The sequence below is a fragment of the Triticum urartu genome, chromosome 1, assembly GCF_003073215.2.
Source record: "Triticum urartu cultivar G1812 chromosome 1, Tu2.1, whole genome shotgun sequence".
Taxonomy (NCBI): domain Eukaryota; kingdom Viridiplantae; phylum Streptophyta; class Magnoliopsida; order Poales; family Poaceae; genus Triticum; species Triticum urartu.
The window spans coordinates 191,379,373-191,387,256 of NC_053022.1; the positions used below are offsets into that span (position 1 = coordinate 191,379,373).

Sequence of the window (7,884 nt, forward strand, 5' to 3'; positions counted from 1 at the left end):
CATGCATAGTGCGCGAGAGAGACCTATAGATGGAGTACATATGCATGCGAACTAGAAAGCCCCCCCCCCACACACAAAGAGAGAGAGAGACGGAGAGAGAGGGAGAGGGACCAACAAGTTTTGTGTGTTGGATGCGTGCGACAGAATTGAAGATTGTTGGCGAGAGAAAGAGAGTAGGAGTCCGGGAGAAGGGGATGTCGCGTTTTATGCATCAAAGACTGATATAAACCATGTTTCGATATAAACTTGCATTCAAATATTTAAATTGGAGAACATGTTGTCTGCAATCCACACGTGAACGGAGATATGCGTATATCAAACAAGTTCATTAATTTGACTCTCAATATGTTCATGGAGTACTATAATACTGTACAACATGCTACTCGATTGAGGTGTTTAATTTTGGATTTAGTTCACTATTTTGACCTGGTGAACGAGCTATTTCATTGAATCGAGATATTTCATTTTGGGTTTGATTCCCGTTTTTGAGTGGGTCAACTATTTGTCATATAGTAAATCGCTAGCAACGAGTATGTAAAAACACATTACTCCTGAGCATCATCTCTCCATCTAAAAAAGAAGTTGCAAGCTAATATTTCAAAATTTGATTCGAATCGACTTGGTAAGTAGACGTGGATGTCCCTAAATTCGAACGGACCGTTAAACACCCTCTACTCGGTGGAATTCGCCCGAGCAAATAAATGGAAGACGCGAAATTACCGGCCTATGTGGGACACACATCAATTGGCCCGTTGTACATCGAGGGTAGGTTCGTAACTTCATCCAAGCGTGCCTTCTCCTCGGCCAAAATGACATGTGCCGAATAATTCATAAATCATGGTCAACAAAACACCCTCTCCTTGCTCGAAATAGCTCGCGCCCACTATTTCAAAACACGCTCTCCTCGCTCGAAATCGCTCACGCCCACTATATTTCAAAACACACCCTCCTCGCCCAAAATCGCTTGCGCCCACTATATTTCAAAACACGCCCTCCTCGCCCGAAATCTCTCGCGCCCATTATATTTCAAAACACGCCCTCCTCGCCCAAAATCACTCGCGCCCACTATTTGGGAGAAGCAAAGTTACTCTACCATCCCGGACCCTCAGCACACAGACCCAAGCCGAGAAGCCTAAAGGAGGGGTAGAACTGTAACTCCCCCCCCCTCACATTTCAGACAAATGCGTCCATAAGACATGGTTCCCCCTCCCAATTCCCCATTCATACCTCGTGGGCGCCAAATCACCTTCTCCCCTGAAGCTCCCTTCTACCGAGCCGCGAAACCTCAGCCCCTCCTCCATGGCACCCCCACTACACCAAATTCACAGCCGCCCTCCTCTCTAATCCCGGAGATGATGTCCATTTGCTGTTGTGCACTGGGCCGTGTGCCTCTTACTCCATGCTGCCGGAGCTGCCTCGACGACGGCCACGTGAACCGTACCGGAGCCGATTCACCCCCGTCGTTGTTCACGGCACCGGAGCGGCTCCAACTTTGGACCCATCCAGAGCCCCGGCTCTGCTTCCCCATAGCCGTCGACCATCACGACATCTCTACTTCCCTGCCACCGATAGCCACCGCAACCGCGCCGGCCTCACCGACTAGGCAGCTGGACCTGCCTACTTCATCGGGCCGCCAGGTAGGTCGCACCCTCATCTCAAATCACTTTATTTAGGCGTCAGTTGTCTGAATTTTTATTCTGGGCCAATCGATTCCCAATGGGAAGCAGCACCCCTCGAGCCGGCGGAGCTCCTAGGCTGCCGGTTGGCTGGTGTCTAATGTAAGGGTGCGGGGGCGCAAGTTCGCCGCGGAAGCAGCGCTTAAATGTCTGTCTTAGAGTTGCGTGGGTTGAAGGTACTGCTATCGCCGGATCTGGATGACGGCTTGTGGATTGGCCCGGGGGCGGCGCAACCTCGGCAGTGCGGTGGGGCGGGGAGCGGGGTTTTGGTCGAGGCCACGGACGGCGGAGGCAGGCTGCTCTGCCGATGGTCGCTGGCTCTTCGGGGAAGATTCCGAACAATGTCAGTCGGGAGGCACAAGACGGCCATCAAGCCATCCGGCGTAGATCGGACAGTACCAAAGTAAAATAAAATCGTGTGACCCCAATTTAGTTTTCAGTCAACACACGTGTGGCCACTCTGTACCTTGCTGTTGATCTCTTAGGGATTACCCGACCTACGGAAAGTGGTGCTTCGTACAAAATTTACCTCGCGACGGTATCTATCTATTATATAATTAAGACAAAAGACAAACAAGCCATCACATTAATCCACATAGATTAAATTATCTCCACCGTTAATTTTTTAAGGTAACGGCTGAGATTTAAAGATATTAAAAGTTACATGCAACTATTGTAGGTACTAATAATTTGTTTGTCACGCACCACTGACACGCCTGTCATCCTGAACATGCCAGCCTTTTTAATGTGTCCGAGACAACCACAAATACTTGCCACACAAAAAGTATAGGTGTCCGATATAGTAGTTGTCAAAGAAGAGTATACTATATGAAATCTACTGTTCACAGTTCCAAATCTACACACGGACTCAACCAAAGAACTCCACGCGTGGTTGGATTTCCAAATCTATACACACGGACTCAACCAAAGAACTCCACTCGGGGTCGGCTAACAGGAACAAATAAAGACACCCAGCTGGCCACGTCCAGCAACGCCCAAGAAGCCAAAACTTTTTTTCCATGTACTACAACACAAGTGAGATTGGGCACGATCCATATCATGCTCCACGTGAGGCTAAACACGATGACAAAGTGTGATGGATGCAAAAAGGGCGTGATTGGACGGCATCCGAGAGCATGGCAAACACCACACCAAAGTGCAATGGATGCAATCAGGGTAGGATCGGACTATGCTGGAGAGCATCATGATGGACAAAGTACAGCCAGAAGTTCGCTCCATAGATATAGGGCTGCTTTTTGTGAGAGATCCAGGAAGCAAAATCTGCCCGACAAGCAGACCACCTACAATATAGAAATCTGCAGATGCCGTGATGAAACAAACAATGCGACGCAAATCAGCCAAAACTGTGACAGAACATGTCTCAACGCTAGCCAAACCTTCTGAGTTGCCGCCATGATGAAACAAACGATGCAACGCAAATCAGCCAAAACTATGACAGATGTCACGACGCCAGCCAAACCTTCTGAGTTGCTGCCTCTCCTAAATAATCAAGGTTCATAAATATTATTTAGTGAATTAACTTACTGAGGATAAAATCTATGAGATATTATCAATTGACAAACAATTTTCAAATGGTTTTGCAGCCAAAGCACCATGGCGTGTAAGAATCTTAGTGCCTTAACAATGATAGGACAAATGACACTCATGTGAAAGTGACGAGAATATATATTCAATCAATCCTCCGATCGATGAGCATATGAGCTTCGATGGATGAAAATGTTTATATATTTACTCCCTCCGTTTCTAAGTATAATCCTTTTACATATTTCAATACAGACTACATACGGATGTATATAGACATATTTTAGAGTGTAGATTCACTCCTTTTGCTCCGTATGTAGAACATATTAGAATCTCTAGAAGGTATTATATTTAGGAACAGAGGGAGTATATATTTACGTGCTGATTGTTCTATGGTTTTGAACCACAATTGCTAATATATTGTAACTGTTTGACAGGGCCAAGCAATGCATTTTACTATGACCACTAAAAGATCATGATACTATAAATGTGGAGGAGGTTGATACACAATTGTTGATCAAAGATAAAAGAGAATTATGTTTATGCATTTACCATTTTAAAGTTGTGAAAGCAACAAAGTATCACCAGTCGACCAATGAAATACAAAGGTAAGTCTCATCAGAATGTTTTCCTGATTACTACTTTGAGTTTGCTTCCAAGGAAACTGTACAAGAACATGCCGGGAAAGATAAGCAATCCTCAGGTTTACCTATACTATATAGTTCCAAATAAGACTCAACTAACTAATCTTTCTAGCTATGGAGTAATTAATCACTAGTTTTACACATGCCGTTTTGGACTACTCGCCCAAATGAAGCATGTGGAATCAAGACGATAGGTCTGCATAGAAAATAGAAGAATAAAAAAATGCTGATTTGGCATATTGGTGATGTGGAAGGCTGCATGTTGAGAGAATTGGGTGTATGGGAGATGAACTATTTAGGTATATACGCTGACAGAGTAAGTGTATAATAACAAAGACTTTAATTTGACTTCCATCATTGCATTAACATTAACTTTTCCAGCTTAAACTCTCCATGAGTGATAAAATCAGAGTTACACTATGGGGAAATTCTACTTATCTTTTGAATGAGGATGTAGTCGACAGCCAAACTATCCTTATTGTGACATCAACAATGGTGGAGTTTAGCTGTAAGTCCAATAAAGTCACAACATCTTCTGTTACTTTTAAAAAAGTTTTTCATGGTTAAATAGGATAGTGCCCAAAGTCAACCACTTCTGCAAGTATATACAGATCTAGATATATCTGCAACTCACAAACTTCTTGGCAGGTATGGAACACTATCTTTTATTATTTATGAACTAATGAAGCATGACTCATTTTTATTAACCAATGTAAAATAATAGTTATACTTGACTAACTCCATATATGGAGACACTCACCAGAAGAAACTTTGCCAAAAATGACCGAGATAGATAGAAAAGTATGCAAGGTACACCAGAAGAACAAATGTTTTACCGAACTTACTGGAATGGCGCATGGAAACTAAGCAAATCAGGTAAGGCATCAGACTTCTTCTAAGATATGATATCACCACTTTTCGAGAACAACAAGACTCTAAGACCTGTAGGAACAATTGAGTTATATCAATTATAACCTTATGGAGCCATATTCGACTTAGTAATGTGTCTGAACTTCTTCAGATTGCTAACTTTATTTTTTTGCGTAACTTATTTAGGATTTTGTATCCATGCCAATATCTACAATAGATATGTTACAAAAATATATTTGATGTTGGTATATGTCATGTGGTGATAGTTTTCTGCACAAAATATAATTGTATGGTAGGCATAGTATTCAACTCCAAATTAGTGGTTGTACAACTACTACAAGCTGCAATTTCTTTAATGAGGGTGATAAAAGAATCTTAATACATTTGTCTTGAACTTGATGAACTCATTGGATAGGAAATCTGAAGAAGCGCGGAAGATTATATGTTAATTATGTTGAAAGTAAGTAGTAAGACATACTATTTGTATTTACTGATATAGAGTAGGAATCTTTGGCATCCATTAATATAAGGAAGACTTATTAGATAACAGTGGTATATTTATTTATTTATTTATCTATTTTCGAAATCAGAGGCCAAAGGCCTCAATCAATTAATCAAGCAGAAGAGAATTGCCAAGTTAATCAGCAGAAAACTGGGCCAAAGCTGTGATAACAGCAGTAACATAAGCACTATTAGACGCATGCCACATTGTAATTATTTAAATACATTGGGACATGCACTTTCATAAGTTTTATGTTCCTGGTAACAGTTCACCTCTCCCACGGTTTTTTCAGGTCAACAGAACCATGAGGAAAGCTAGCTCCAACATTATAGCCAGCACATGTGAAAAATCCATTGCATGAACCCATATTTCAGTTAGTACATGTAAGCCGTCTTGCTTGGACTTAATAGACATATAAGTAATATAACTTGCTAATATATGGTAACAAGAAATAAAAATACCTGTAGACAATCAGCCGCTATGGAGGAAGTAGGAATGATTCAAATCCGTAGCACCTTATATAGCTGGAAGCCGACAACACCAACAATGAGGAAGCCCATAGCTCGCCTCCACCTGCAGACTCTCAGTAGAAGCAAATAGACTAATCACAAATGCATATTACTACTTTCTAAAACTGCTTTCATGTGTATATATGATTATATGGTAATAATCACAAACAAGACTTACAATATTGGCATTATACGTAGTAGATGGATATAATGAGTATGTTTTTGCTATATGAAGTTTCATATAATAATTATGGAAGTGTTGAAGAGACAATAATCAAAATCTAGGTAGAATGCCAACAGAACAATTTCCTAGAAAAACTCAAGGGACATCCATAGCAAGTCAAGTAACTATAATCTTTATTGTATAACTAATCCTTACAAGAAAACAAAATGTATGAGGTTATCTCCTAAATTATAACTTAGTAGAACAAATGAGTATATCATCCATATCTCTTTATTAATTTAGGTGTCAAATATGTAAAAGCAACTTACAAAGTACATATATACTGCCAGCCAAGAGGAGAATGCAGAGAGTATTGGGAGAGTAGTAAGATATTCATAGCCGCACATTCTGCTCCGCTCAGACGACGATAGAGAAAATGGTCGTCCAGCCCGACGACACATCTCTCACTCCTGGTGCCACGAGTAGGAGAGCAGAGCACTGAGGAAGCTAACAAGTAGTTATCGCTCATATTCTCCCGTGGCCTTCCTGGTGGCCGGTCTGCCTCACCAGATCCAAACCGGCAAGATGCGACCTCGCTGGTGGGCGGCGCAAGATGGGCGGCTTGAACGCCCGTCCCCTCCTCGCTCAGAGCCGGCCTAGCATCTCCTCCAAAGCTTCGGTGCTGGGCATGCCACCGATTTGGTATACAGCCAAACTTCCAAGACTACCATGAAAGAGCACAGAAAGGGAAAGGGGATCTATTTTCCCTTTTAGAACAGAAGATGTAGAGACGGGAAGCAAGTTGACCAATTAGCCTCCGTTTCCAAATGAAGTTGACTAATTAACCCATTGTGACTTGTGGGGAGTGACCAAAAACAAATACTCTGGAGTATAATATTTTGTAAAAGAAAATACTTACAAAAATAGGTCATGGGTCTGTTATATTAGTGGACAATTTGATATCAGACTAATAGAGCATATAATGTAGCCAGGAATAAGATATAAATGATTTTTCCAATATAAACATATTTATATAATTTGGTTGCGCATTTGGGTACACAATGGTGATGGCAAGTGTTCATGAAATATGATTTGTTTTTGAAAAATCATAACAAACATTAATCCATAGTTACATTTTATTTTAGAAGCAAAATAGTAGGGGCTGTCGTCATGGTACGATAAAATGTGAACCTAATTTTGAGTGCATGCTAATTAAACCTAGACGATAGGCAAGATATTTGGACGTCATGTGATGCAATTTTTAAGTCCCCTTGGTCCGGCTTACTTTATCGTCAATAATTACATTGCCATAGATGATAAAGTGAAATAGAACCATTACGACCAAAAATAATGAACTCTAATGATTGTGATGTGGGTGAATGTTTTAGCAAAAAAGAAATTGCAAGCAACAAACCATTTAGATACGTAGTAAGACATTTTGGTTGTGCTCAAGAATATAATTCATATTAAAACAACATGTGTGTACGAATTTGAAGTAATCACAATATACCGGACAATAAACACAAGGACAATGTTCGTAAAAAACATAAGAACAATATACCAACCAGGACAACGAAGGACGCGACGTGTAAGTATGAAAGATAAAGATCTAACATGAAAGACCATCATTTTAAACACCAAGATGATAACCCAAATAATAAAATTTTCTTTATTTTTGTTGTTGCTACTCACCATCAACCCAATGATATTTATCAAAATATCTCGACCTGCATACAATCGAGTGTCAATATGTTGTGTATTTGAATTACATTGTAAGATAGTTAACCGTGTAATCGGATATATTTAGAAAGGAAATATAACACATAATAATATAGCCGCGCAAATGTGCCGGTGACCCTTCTAGTTTGTTCATATAAGAGGGATGTGTCGTTCTTAACATTATGCCTTTTCTGCATCTTCAGCCACACCGTCTTCCAACTCATCGCAGCTACTCCAACAAGGGAAGCATGCACCAGAA

At 40.9% G+C, this 7,884-nt stretch overlaps 1 long non-coding RNA gene across 1 annotated transcript; it reads right to left on the reverse strand.

The window, feature by feature from the left end:
• Positions 1–2,232: 2,232 nt before the first annotated feature.
• Positions 2,233–6,714, reverse strand: LOC125522533. Its single transcript, XR_007289826.1, has 5 exons — positions 6,236–6,714; positions 5,696–5,807; positions 4,708–4,804; positions 3,074–3,176; positions 2,233–2,992 (listed from the first exon to the last, which is right to left on the reverse strand). It is a non-coding gene; the product is annotated as an uncharacterized LOC125522533 (long non-coding RNA).
• Between the last annotated feature and the right edge of the window lie 1,170 nt (positions 6,715–7,884).